The sequence below is a fragment of the Suricata suricatta genome, chromosome 2 (genome assembly GCF_006229205.1).
Source record: "Suricata suricatta isolate VVHF042 chromosome 2, meerkat_22Aug2017_6uvM2_HiC, whole genome shotgun sequence".
In the NCBI taxonomy this organism is placed as follows: domain Eukaryota; kingdom Metazoa; phylum Chordata; class Mammalia; order Carnivora; family Herpestidae; genus Suricata; species Suricata suricatta.
Window position 1 is genome coordinate 155557623 of NC_043701.1, and position 12525 is coordinate 155570147.

A 12525-nucleotide genomic window follows, 5' to 3' on the forward strand; every position below is an offset into this window, starting at 1 on the left:
TGAGATCATGACCTGAGCCAAAATCAAGAGTCAGATGCTTAACCGATGGAGCCATCCAGGTGCCCCTATTTTAAGACTTTAAGAATGAAGTTGACATAAATGATGACAAGGTCCAGGGAGTGGGTTGCTTTCTAGAAAAGGTAAAGGACACTGAATTTAAGGAGGTCAAGCAATCAAGAGGTCAGGATATTGGCTGGGTAATCCACATGGAATTTTATGTAACCTGGCATAAAGGTGGGACTTGGGGAAGGGAGAAACTACAAGTCAGGTACCAAAGTCTTTGGAGAATGAATGGAAATGAATAAGAATGACACACATGGACAGAAAGGGTCTGAAAGTGGTGCAGTCTGACTGTGTTGAGCATGCATAAAGATTAGTGTCCAGGAGGGGTGCCTGGGTGGCTCAGTTGGTTAAAAGTCCAACTTCGGCTCAGGTCATGATCTCACGGTTCATGAGTTCAAGCCCTGCGTTAGGCTCTGGGCTGACAGCTAGCTCAGAGCCTGGAGTATGTCTTCGGATTCTGTGTCTCCCTCCCTCTCTCTCTGACCCTCCCCCACTCATGCTGTCTCTCTCTCTCTCTCAAAAATAAATAAAACATTAAAAAACATTAAAAAGAAGATTAGCATTCAGGAGTGAGGAAGCCAGCTGCTCCTTGTGATGCTGACTGAGGCTAGTTGGTGGGAAAAGACGATAGAGCCAAGAATCCTAAATATTTTACATCGCTTAGCAGAGTCTAGTCCAGTGATAAATTGTCCTATGTTAATACTGTCTCTGTTGAGGGACACAGTCACCAAAATGTTTAGAGTGCTTCCTCAAAGAAGCCTGGCTGTCCAAGGTATCACAATTCTATGAAGCCACTCTCCCATCTTTTAGCATGCTCTCTAGACCTCAGAAAGGATCACTTGGACCTCTCTACCCTGTACATCCTTTCCTCACAGTACAGACCATCTTTCATCGCACTTACATGCTTATTTATTTATTTTTAATAGTTTATTGTCAAATTGGTTTTTATATAACACCCAGTGCTCTTCCCCACAAGTGCCCTCCTCCATCATCCATCACCACCACCTCTTTTCCCCCCTCCCCCTTCCCCTTCAACCCTAAGTTCATTTTCAGTATTCAGTCTCAAGTTTTGCGTCCCTCTCTCCCCCAACTCTCTTTCCCTCTTCCCCTCCCCCTGGTCCTCCATTAGGTTCCTCCTGTTCTCCTGTTAGACCTATGAGTGAAAACATATGGCATCTGTCCTTCTCCGCCTGACTTATTTCGCTTAGCATGACTCCCTCCACGTCCATCCACTTTCCTACAAATGGCCAGATTTCATTCTTTCTCATTGCCATGTAGCACTCCATTGTATATATATACCACATCTTCTTGATCCACTCATCGGGTGATGGACATTTAGGCTCTTTCCATGTTTTGGCTATTGTTGACAGTGCTGCTATGAACATTGGGGTACATGTGCTCCTATGCATCAGCACTTCTGTATCCCTTGGGTAAATCCCTAGCAATGCTATTGCTGGGTCATAAGGGAGTTCTATGGATAGTTTTTTGAGGAATCTCCACACTGTTTTCCAGAGTGGCTGCACCACCAACAGTGTAGGAGGGTGCCCGTCTCTCCACACCCACACTTACATGTTTAAATGTCACTCTCATACAGATACCTCCAGGGTTGTTGCAAGATACAGTGATCTTTTCATGCCTGTCTCTCAACCCCGGGCAGGCATTCGTAAATGTCACTTGTTAAACTAGAGACTTCTCACAATCACCAAGTTGGGAGGCAGACCATAAAAAGAATTTTCTGTCTATTAAAATGAGTCATCACGCCTTTAACTTTTGATTATAAAGAATGATTTTCTGGTACACCTGGCTGGCTCAGTTGGTGGAGGCTCTGACTCTTGATCTCAGGGTTTTGAGTTTGAGCTTTGCAATCGTGTAGAGATTACCTTAAAAAACATGATTTTCTAATAAAGATTAGAAAGGATATGTAATATTTCTTTACCAACTTGCAGGATAACATTTATGAACACCCTATACTAGAAGAAGTCATAGTTGAGAACTCAAAGGGGAAAAAAATCAGGATCTGAAAAATAAGGTTGCTAAGTGAACTTGTAAAATTCTTTACCTTCAATATACCAAACTCAAACCAATAGTGAATTAGCAACATTTCATTGTGTATTCCTTTTCTAAAAACTTTTAAGGAATTTACTTGCTGTGCAGGTTAAATGTGACGCTGACAGATTCACTTTTGCTATAGGTAAATAACCTGAGAACTTTTTTTTTAGTTTATTTACTTATTTTGAGAGAGAGAGGGAGAGGGAGAATCTGTGCACTAACAGGGGAGGGACAGAGAGTGAGGGACAGAATCCCGAGCAGGCTCCGTGTTAACAACTCAGGGCTAGAGCCCATGAACCACGAAATCATGACCTGAGCTGAGTTCAACATGGGACGCTCAACCAACTGAGCCATCCAGGCATCCCAAACTGAGAAGGTTTTAAAATCTTGTTTCTGGGTTACTTTCAAGTGTCCCATGCCTTTCTGATTTTATTACTTTGATCCACTGAGATTTTATCCAAATGTCAAATTTTCCAAATCATATATATCTGACATCAATTCTTGGAGCACATGGAGTACATCAATACATGGAGAAAATATACAAAACAAAATGAAATGTATCCTAGGATTTTATTCTCGATGAAGTCATATGAAGTCATAGTTGGCAGGTCATCCTAGTTGGCAGCAGGAAAGGGATAAGAGGTATACTATGATTTATTTACAAAAAGTAACAAAAAGATTAAAAGAAAAAATATGGGAAAATAATAGAAATTTTAAAGAAAAACATTCTTTTGAAGTGGTACAAACACTACCATTAGGTACTTTAAAAAACTCTTTAGGTATTGAGCTCAAAGAACATATCTGCTTCAAATTTAATGATAAAGATCAGTCCTCCTTCAGTTATCCAAAATGTAGAGGAATAAGGATTTAACCAATATTCATAAATTTCTATTAAAAACTCATAAAATTAATTATTTTATTTGAATTCATAATGTCCTGTGGGCCCTTGAGCTTGTTCTCCTTTGAGATGGGGATTCAGGGGAGTATACATTTATAGGGCCTGTGCAATGAATTAAGTGAACACTATTCCCTCCTCATTACTGCACAGGCTGTAACTCATAAATGAATAAAAACTGTGTTTTCTATGAAAAGATGCCCTGAGAAAAGCACACTGATAGTAGAAAGTCAGAGAAGTTTGTGGTTAATGTTCATTCAGTAATAATATTCTGTGATGTGATACAAAGTCTCATTTTAGTGGCAGAGGTTTTAGTACCTATATAAATTTGACTACTTTTGCGTTTAGTCTTTAAAATTTGGGTATGCAGGCATATAGGCTTTCCAGAATTATGTGAGGAAAACTGTAGCTATAGTCATTATAGCTATAGAATTAAAGGTTTTGAATGTTCTAGATCTACCCATCATGAGTATAAAATAACTGCCTGTACCTCATTTAGGATAGACCACTGTGTTGTTTCAGGGTAAGATATTTTTGATTGATTTTCCCAAGTCCTTTTCTGATGATATTTCACATGTTGTTGACTTTTCTGGCCACAGCAGAACCTTTAGCTGATTATCTCCCAAGAACAGTCTATAGCTCTATAATAATTACTGTGTCTCCTTCATGGTTCTAACTCAAAGTACAGACCTCATCAGACATACTATAAATGTGGTTGGGATAATCTCTTTAGTTACGCTATCTTACACTTAACCACCTCAAAACTGGAACACTTTTCTGCCCATTCACACAGTTTCAAAATGTCTTTCAATTATAGTTTATTTTTAGCATTCATAACTCAGACACATTTAATACTATTTGTATATTTAGAAGGATGGTATGCTTAATCACCTTCAGAACACTCATAAAGATATCAGATAACATTTTTCCAACTTTTGTTAAAAATCTGTATATATTAACTAATGATCCTATACTTTTGCTAACCAAAAAAAAAAAGTTTGATTCCTTGTTTAAAAGTCTATAAGCCAGCATTTCAATTTTTACTATGCCTCTTCAAGGAACAAAATGTACCACACATTTGATGACAATCAATAACAATGCACAGAAAAGATGTTTGGAAACAATGACTACTGTTATTTATAGTATACTCCTGAATGCAAAAAATGTTAGCAAAGTATTTTTGCACTGTTGATACCACCCTATATTATGTCAAATTCAAGTCAAACACAATTTTTTAAAAAGCTGTATTTGTAATGTGAAATGAAGATCTGCTTAATTTGGGCATTTGCTTAAGTTACTGGGCATTTACTACCTGCTAGGCATTGGTCTGGGAAGTGAAGATTTAGAAATGAAAAAGACAGGAATGGTTCCTACTTTTCCACTACCAAGAAGCTTGTTTTACCTTGGATCATTCACATTAAAAAATACATAAACCACCAATATAATGTTAGACAGTCACAGATGTCACAGAAATGGGGCTGAAAGGAGCTCAGAGATCATCTACTATGTATATATTATCAATTCCAAGATGCACCTTATCTTACATTTTGACACTGTGAAATCAGCCACATCTTACAAAGTAGTCAGACCAAGCTGTGCTCACGGGAGAGCTGCCACTGCCTGCACATGTGTGTCAAAACTGAAGGAACAGGTGTCAGAAGCTTGGAAGAAAATATGGAAGACAATGATGAAGGCATTCTTAAGGATTCTTGATGATGCAAAATTCAATAAAATATAATAGTTGAAAGTGTTCATTTCTTATAGGAGATGAAAATGAAATTCAGAGAGGTGGAATGACTTGCCCTAACTTACAAAGCAGGGTAGGTAGTATGAGTCCAGGTTCTGAGTTCTATTCTTATTCTTCTACCAAAATCTTTAGGTCTATGCAAAGAAAGGCTCTAGAATATGGTTCTAGTTTTGGGACCATGAACAAAGAACTTTATCCCTCTTCGACTAGTTTCTGCATCTTTAAAAAACAGTTTAACAGACTGAATTCACAATACTATACTAAGATAACGTATGTATAGGACTTAACAGAGTTTGGCATATGGTAAGTACCAAAAACTATTTGAGATTAAACTTTACATTTGGTAGGAAATTTAAAGTGACCAATTATCCTTCAAATATTGCTCACTATATAAAGCCCACATCTAGTTATTTAACTAAAATACTGGAAAATAAATAGACTGGTCAAATATTTTAAGCTGATTAATACAATAAAAATTTCCACCTTAACAATGCTTTGTCCAGGTCCATATAGTACTGTGCTAAGAACCCAGTAGACTGGGGTGCCTGGGTGGCTTAGTCGGTTGAGCATCTAACTTCAGCTCAGGTCATGATCTCATAGTTCGTGGGCTCGTGTCGGGCTCTGTGCTGACAGCTAGCTCAGAGCGTGGAGCCTGCTTCAGATTTTGTCTCTTTCTCTCTCTGCTCTTCCGCTGTTTCACGCTCTGTCTCTCATAAATAAATAAATGTTTAAAAAAAAAAAAGTTGAAAAAAAACCCAGTAGACCTACCTGCAGAAAACCATACAAAAAATAAGAATTGACACCATGATTATCAAGTGACTAAGGCCTCTGATGTGTACAGACATATTTATATATACAACCTGAAACAACATATGTAAAAACAAGGAAAAAACATTCAAAATGCATTAACAGTTCATTTATTCCTGCTTTCTATAAAATACTATTACAACCATGTATATTACTACTTGTATAAGAACCACAAGTTTTGGAGGTTAAAATGTACCTACCATAGGAAGACATTTGGTCAGAACAGTGAGAGTACTAACTGTTCATGATTAATATATTATATGTTTAAAGCACTTTCTCATTTGTTATCAACTCAGTGCCTTGCATACAGTATATAATTGTAAAACTAAACCTCAGGTGCCTTCTAATGCCATTTGTTTTCTGTTCAAACAATGGCATGTTTAGAGAATGGGTAAATGTCTACATTTCTTTTTTAAGCCTTTCTGGTCAGCTCTTTTAATTTGGGGAGTTTAAGTGAAAATATATATTATAACAAACTACGTTATATAGAGTCAACCTGCTTTACATATCAGTTTCTATATTTTTGTTATAAAAATAACAACATTCTATATGTATACATCATGAATTCATTACGTATTTCAGAGAAGTAAAAATAGTTTCAACTGAGATTCTGAATGCAGCAGATACACAGTTAGGCGGTTAAAAAGTCATCTTAATTACTAGGAAATGTTAACCAATCAACTCACATTTGTTCCTGTTGCACCTGAAGACAAATAACTAGAGAGAACTAACTTAAACAAATATATCTATATTTAGAATTATTGTATTTGCACAAGCCTCTCACAATTAAAGTCTTATCATGAGGTAGAACTCTGATGTCTTTCTGTTTCATCACAACTATGCAGTAGCAAAGTGCAACAATTTTCTGAATATTTTAAATATTAATTTTCTCATACCCATTAGTGTAAGAATGCTTTTGTTACAAAAATCTCACAAGCCCTAACATGTTATCCAAATTTAAACCTTCAAAGAAAAATAATCCATTAATTCAACATGTTAAGTTTCCTTATTAATTCTGGAACTTTAACCTACCATTATTAGTTTGCTTATGTTTGGGATTTTTAAAGACCAATCACATACTGCACTATACACATCCTGCATAGTATTTGTGGGTCAAAGTCTAAGGCTGAGAATGGTTGAGTCTGTAGGGAACAGCCCGACTGCCAAACGTGAGAGCTCCACGTCAAGATGCATGTCAGGCAAAACAACCGGGAACCGGACTCCAAGGGGCACAGCAGCTCGAGGACGCCTGCACTTAGTGGGGCGCCCCACACCTCTGCGACCCCCAATTTCCCAGCGTGCCCTGCCTCTCTCCGTCTTCGCCTCTCGCCCGCCCCTTCCTTCCGATCTAGCTCCCACATTGCCCGCCCAACTCTAGACTACGCTGAGTGACAGAAACCAAAATCCGGCACACAAGGAAGGCCCGCGTAAGAAACGACGCCCCACCCTGCCAAGAGGAGCGGCTCATTTAGAAAAACTTGGCGGCAAGTTAACCGGAAGCGCGGAGACACATTTCTTAGATCTTTTGAAGTACTCCCGAGCCCAGTAATCTCATCTTTTGTCCTTTGACAGGCCTCTTTAAAGCCCCAACTCTGAGCGCTTTCCGGGCAGCTCTTGACTCGAACTCCATTGCGGTCCTTCACTGATGGCAGCCATGATACTTGCATCCGGGTATTTCGAGGAGTCCCGACCAAAGCCTCCCGGAAGTGACGCGAGCGCGGAGGGATTCGCGTTCGGCTGAGGTGAAGGGTATCCGGAAGCGGGTGTGGTAGAGACGGTGGTGGGGAAAGTTGGGTCTTATTCACTACCGCGTTCTTGCAACGTGTCATGTGTTGTGCTCAACAGCAGCATTGCCGTGCGGGTTAAATCCTTTCTTTCCAACAGGCCCAGGAGGAAGAAATTTTATGTTTCCTTTAAAGAGATTAAGACTAGCAGAGGGCAAGTGATTTGTCAAAGATCATACAGCTTGTATTGGAGTTGGTCGGACCCCTTCAGTTTGGCTGCGGAGCCTGTTTTTAAATCTCCGTAATACTTAATTTTAGCAAAATCCCAGTCTCTGGTGCTTGCATCCTGGCAGGCCACTTCAGCAGGGACATTCACTTTCAGCTCAGCATTGTTGCCTATGGAGTAGTGCCAAGTCACCATGGTCTTTGCTGTGGATACAGACCAAACTGTGTGCGGGGATCACCTAAGCTAACCCAGTGTCATGGGATCTCACCTGATCTCCTGTCATTTGAGTCTGCACATGAAGGCTTCTTGCTGACTTCGACCACAGGTTTACGGTGGGGATTGGCACTGACTGTTGGCGCTGGGAAACGTTTTAGCTCCCGTCAGGCACTTGTAAAGTCAAGACTGTTCAGACCACTCGAGGCCTGTCATCATCATCAAATTGTTCTGGCCTTAATAAAGGACTGACAACTATTATCTTGGATTTTCCACCAAATCAGTTGTTTCTCCTGATTTCCATTTCTTTAGAATATGATTCAGAACTAGTACTTGTATTTTATGTCAACATTAACTATAACCAGCTTTCAAATACTAAAGTGTGAATAGCCACTGAGGTCTTTTTTTTTTTCTGTTTTGTTTTGTTTTCTTTTTCTTTTCTTACAGAGAGGCCACCAGGTGAGGAAATAGCCACACACAGCCCAACACCTCCTTAGAATGGGAACTCTGAGACCCCTGGGTGTCATAGGTCCCAGGGGCACCCTGTCCTCAAGGAAGGTCAGAGCCCAGTGCTGGATATCATGGGGGCGAGGCAGTATTTTTGTAAAAATAAATTATGTATAGAAAAAAGCACTAAACAAATACATCAGAATTAAGAATGATAATATTTGCAGAGTAACCATTTAATTTTAGTATTTTCTTCTCTTTTTATTTTCCATATCTACTACAAAACCTTTTATTATAGGGAAATAAATTAACCACAGTAAACCTTTTTTAATTGCTTGCGATAATGAACACAGAGGCATATTGCCACATTTTGGCAAATGACAGTTCTTGATACAAATTACAGGAATTCTGTTTGGAAAAGCATTGGTTTTTGTCAGGATATTATCAAAGTACAGTTTTGGTATTGATGTTTTCCACACACCTTTGTATAAAAATATACTATGATCAGAAGTTTTTCTTCTAAGAAAAAGAGGAGAGAAGGATTTGGGGCACTTGAAATTCTGGAGAACAAGTATAACAAGCTATTTTTATTCTGCTTTCTTTGGGGTAAAGCTTTAAGCTATCAGCTTTAGATTGTGCAAAATAAAGGTTTCATTCTCTATTTCTGTATTCTACTTCCCACTGTTGCTTTTTAATGACCTCTCAAGCAGTGGCACAAGAAATACAGTGAAAATGTAGAAGAGAAGAATGAGAAGGGATTGGGGAGGAAGGAAGTGTAAAATGTAGGGAATAAAGGAAAATGCTGATATGGAGGATATTGGGGTTGAAGTTGCTTTGAAGTTCCAAGATAGCATGTAACAACCTTTTCATCTTAGTCCTGGCAAAAGACCAGTTGCCCACTCAAACAGATTTGCATATACAATGCTCCCACTCACACACTGAGCACCCATTATGATAATTCTTACCAAATTTTCAGCTTTATACTCCTACAAATTAGACATATATTTTGACAAAACCTAGAGTGTTCAGAACAAAAAGAAATATAAAATCCCATAGATTCTCCTGGGGTTCCCTCTTACCAGATCATTTGTTCATCCTGTGATTAGTAGCATAACTGGATACTGGACTGGGAGTGTTGCCTGCAGCATTATAACACAACAACTACGAAACACTAAGTGAAATCCTGACAAGATGCATGTTTTCAAAGGAAGTATCTTTTTTAAAAATTTTTAATATTTATTTATTTTTGAGAGAGAGAGAGAGAGAGAGATAAAGAGACAGAGCGTGAGTGGGGGTGGGCAGAGAGAGAGAAGGAGACACAGAATCTGAAACAGGCTCCAAGGCTCTGAACTGTCAGCACAGAGCTCAATGCGGGGCTCAAACCCACAAACTGTGAGATCATGACCTGAGCTGAAGTCAGACACTTAACCAACTGAGCCACCCAGGCACCCCTCAAGAGAAATAACTACGTTAGTCTGGGCCCTCTGAGAAGCAGTTGTTAAGAAGAGATTAAATGCACAAGAATTTTGTTAGAGGAAACAGTTGTGAGAGAGAAAGGAGAGGGAGCCACAGAAGGCTGAGAGAGCCATCAGCCTGGTGCGGGTCTGAAACTCAGTGAAGGAGGTAGAAGGAGGTTGGTGGAAGTATCTCGGGCTGCTGAACAGTCTAAGGAAGATTTGGCCAGGCTTGTTGGGAATGCTCAAGCTAAAGCTGCCATCAAAGTCCTCCTAGGGGGGAACCTGCCTCATTATCTTGGCTGTGTTCAGTCTCTGGCTGGAGCAGCCCATGGAAAGCTTGGCCCTTGGTGCAAACGTGGTGGAGGATTTCAGAGTGTAGCCTCTGGGGCACTCGGTCAGTTTTGTCCCTGTATTTGGTAACCACAGTCCGAAAACCGGGTTTTCAATTGGAGATTGTCACCAATTTCAAGGCTTAGAAGATTATAAAAGAGGTGATTTCATGAGGAGGAGTTTTGGAGAGAGCCATTGTCATGCTTCCTCGCTCCCCTTAAAGCCTACCGAGTGGGGCTCCAATGGCACTACTTAGGGAACTTGATATGTCCCCCTTGGGTTTCGAGAAGTACAGTAGTGCCTGACTCACATCTGAGAAATCCTAAGGTAGGAGAAATAGGTCAGTGAAAAGTGTGGGCAGAGGAATAAAGAAGAGTTGCTATGTTGGGATCAGCTGTCACCCCCAGGGCAAATGATGTTCAAGTGGTGTTTCTCGTGCACCAAATGTATACCACATGCAAGAATGATTGAGCTGGCCTGGGGCTCTTTTAACTCTCGCCCAAGAGGACTTTGTGGAAGGGAAATGGGACTCCAACTGAGAGAGTTTATGGGGTGTGGATTATCAGAAAGTCTGGAGCTATAGAAGGAGCAATAATGGAGGAAATAGAATGCATTGCCCATCTAGAATGGCCAGGTTGTTCAAGTTTGGCTGGAACTCTCCATACTTTAATACCGAAAGTCCTGAGTTTCGAGAATCCTTCAGTCCCAAGCAACTCAGGATGGTTGGTCATTCTGCATGTCATAGAAGTTGCAGTCAGAAGGCACCCCAGTATGGAACCTCCAAATCACCCATAAGAGTAAGAGGTAAGTTGAAATTTCAAGCAGGTCCCGAATATGAGAAGCCAGCTTACGATTGTGTCAGTATTGAAGTGGATATTATCAGAGGGTAATTGGAAGATGATGCTGAAGCAGGACCTTTTCCACACCGTCCTTTTGGAGTGTGGATAGGCTGCTCAGGCTGCCATAACAAAATACCACAGACTGGGTGGCTTAAACTACAAAACTTTATTTTCTCACAGTTCTAGTGGCTGGAAGTCCAAGATCAACGTTCTGGCTGATTGAATTTCTGGTGAGAACTCCCTTCCCATCTTGCCGATGGCCACCTTCTTGCTATGTCTTCACATGACCTTTCCTCAGTGCCTGTGTGAGGAAAGGGGATGGAATGGGAGGTATCTCTGGTGTTTCTCCTTATAAAGACACTAATTTTATAGAAGCAGGGCCCTACCTTGTGATCTTATTTAATTTTAAGTCTTCAGAGGCTTAATCTCCAAACACAACAACATTTGGGGTTAGGGCATCAATATATGAATTTTAAGGGAACACAAATATTCAACACATACCAGTGTGACTCTAGAACACAGAGATACTTTGGGTCATGAAAATATTAGGCTGCTTCATGCCTCATACCCTTATGGAAAAGATATGCTATAGTGATTCTGTAGCTCTGTGTCTTTTTGAAAACAAAAGTAAACATTATAGTATATTTAGAGATCATTTGTGTCACTTGTAGAGGTCTTCAGACATTATTCTAATCATGTCAAGGTAAAGCTGAACCCCACGAAGGGCCTGTTGTGTAGTTTGTTTGTTTGTTTGTTTCTGTCCTGTAGAACAAAGGAAGTCACCAGTTAATCTTCACCTTACTGGGCCTATAGAGAAACCCACAAGAGACTGTGTATACAATGATCAGGACTTGGACAAAACAGGGATTTAATTAACCATGGAACTGTTCTATATGGTGCTGCCTATATTTATGATATTTGATATTTTTAAAAAGTTACAAAGGATTGATTAATCAGGGAATGTATCTTCCTCTATCTTTAGTTGTAGACACTAGTTCAAAAGGCCAGTAAAATCAGAATGAAGTGCTATAATCAGTATTATAGAGTTGGATATTGGATGTCCCTAACATCTATCTGAACCCTTTTAGGAAGGAGAGCTAGTTTTTAACTCTTTAAGGCTTTAGTAGTTGGAACTAGGTTCAGCTGTGAGCACAGAGTAATAGAAAACACCAAAATAAAAGTTATTATGTTTTTAATATGACAAGTTTATTTTTTTCTTTCAAGAAATCTGGTGAAATTAGCTTGGGGTTAGTATGGTGATTCATGAGGTGAGGATTCCAGACTCTTCCTCCTACCTTGTTGCCCCACTGTGTGTGACTTGGTTTTTCAAAGTAATTTCCTGGTCCAAGATGGCTGCAAGAGCTCTAGTCATTCTAGTGAACAGGAAGGATGGAGACCTACAAAGAATAGTACGCCTCTTCCATTTAAGGACAATTCCCAAAAGTTGTACATAAGTTTCTACAAGAGAGGCTGGGAATGGTAATACTTTTTTTCCTAGTAGGTCAGTACCCACTCCACAGTTGTTGGATCTTAATACTCTAGAACAGAGATCAGCAAATTATGGCCCATGGGCCAGTTATATGTGTTTTTTTTTTAATTTTTAAAATGTTTTTTATATATTTTGTGAGAGAGAGAGAGAGAGAGAGAGAGAGAGAGAGAGACAGCACGAGCAGGGGAGGATCAGAGAGAGAGTGAGACACAGAATCTGAATACAGGCTCCAGGCGCTG

At 39.8% G+C, this 12525-nt stretch overlaps 1 long non-coding RNA gene and 1 other non-coding gene across 2 annotated transcripts; one reads left to right on the top strand and one right to left on the bottom strand.

Moving 5' to 3' along the window:
• The first annotated feature begins 6887 nt into the window (after nt 1-6887).
• On the top strand, nt 6888-7985 carry LOC115273383. Its single transcript, XR_003900793.1, has 2 exons — nt 6888-7303; nt 7446-7985. It is a non-coding gene; the product is annotated as an uncharacterized LOC115273383 (long non-coding RNA).
• Nucleotides 7986-8225: 240 nt separating this feature from the next.
• On the bottom strand, nt 8226-8315 carry LOC115286199. The gene has a single exon (XR_003905943.1). It is a non-coding gene; the product is annotated as a small nucleolar RNA SNORD88 (small nucleolar RNA).
• Nucleotides 8316-12525: the final 4210 nt, after the last annotated feature.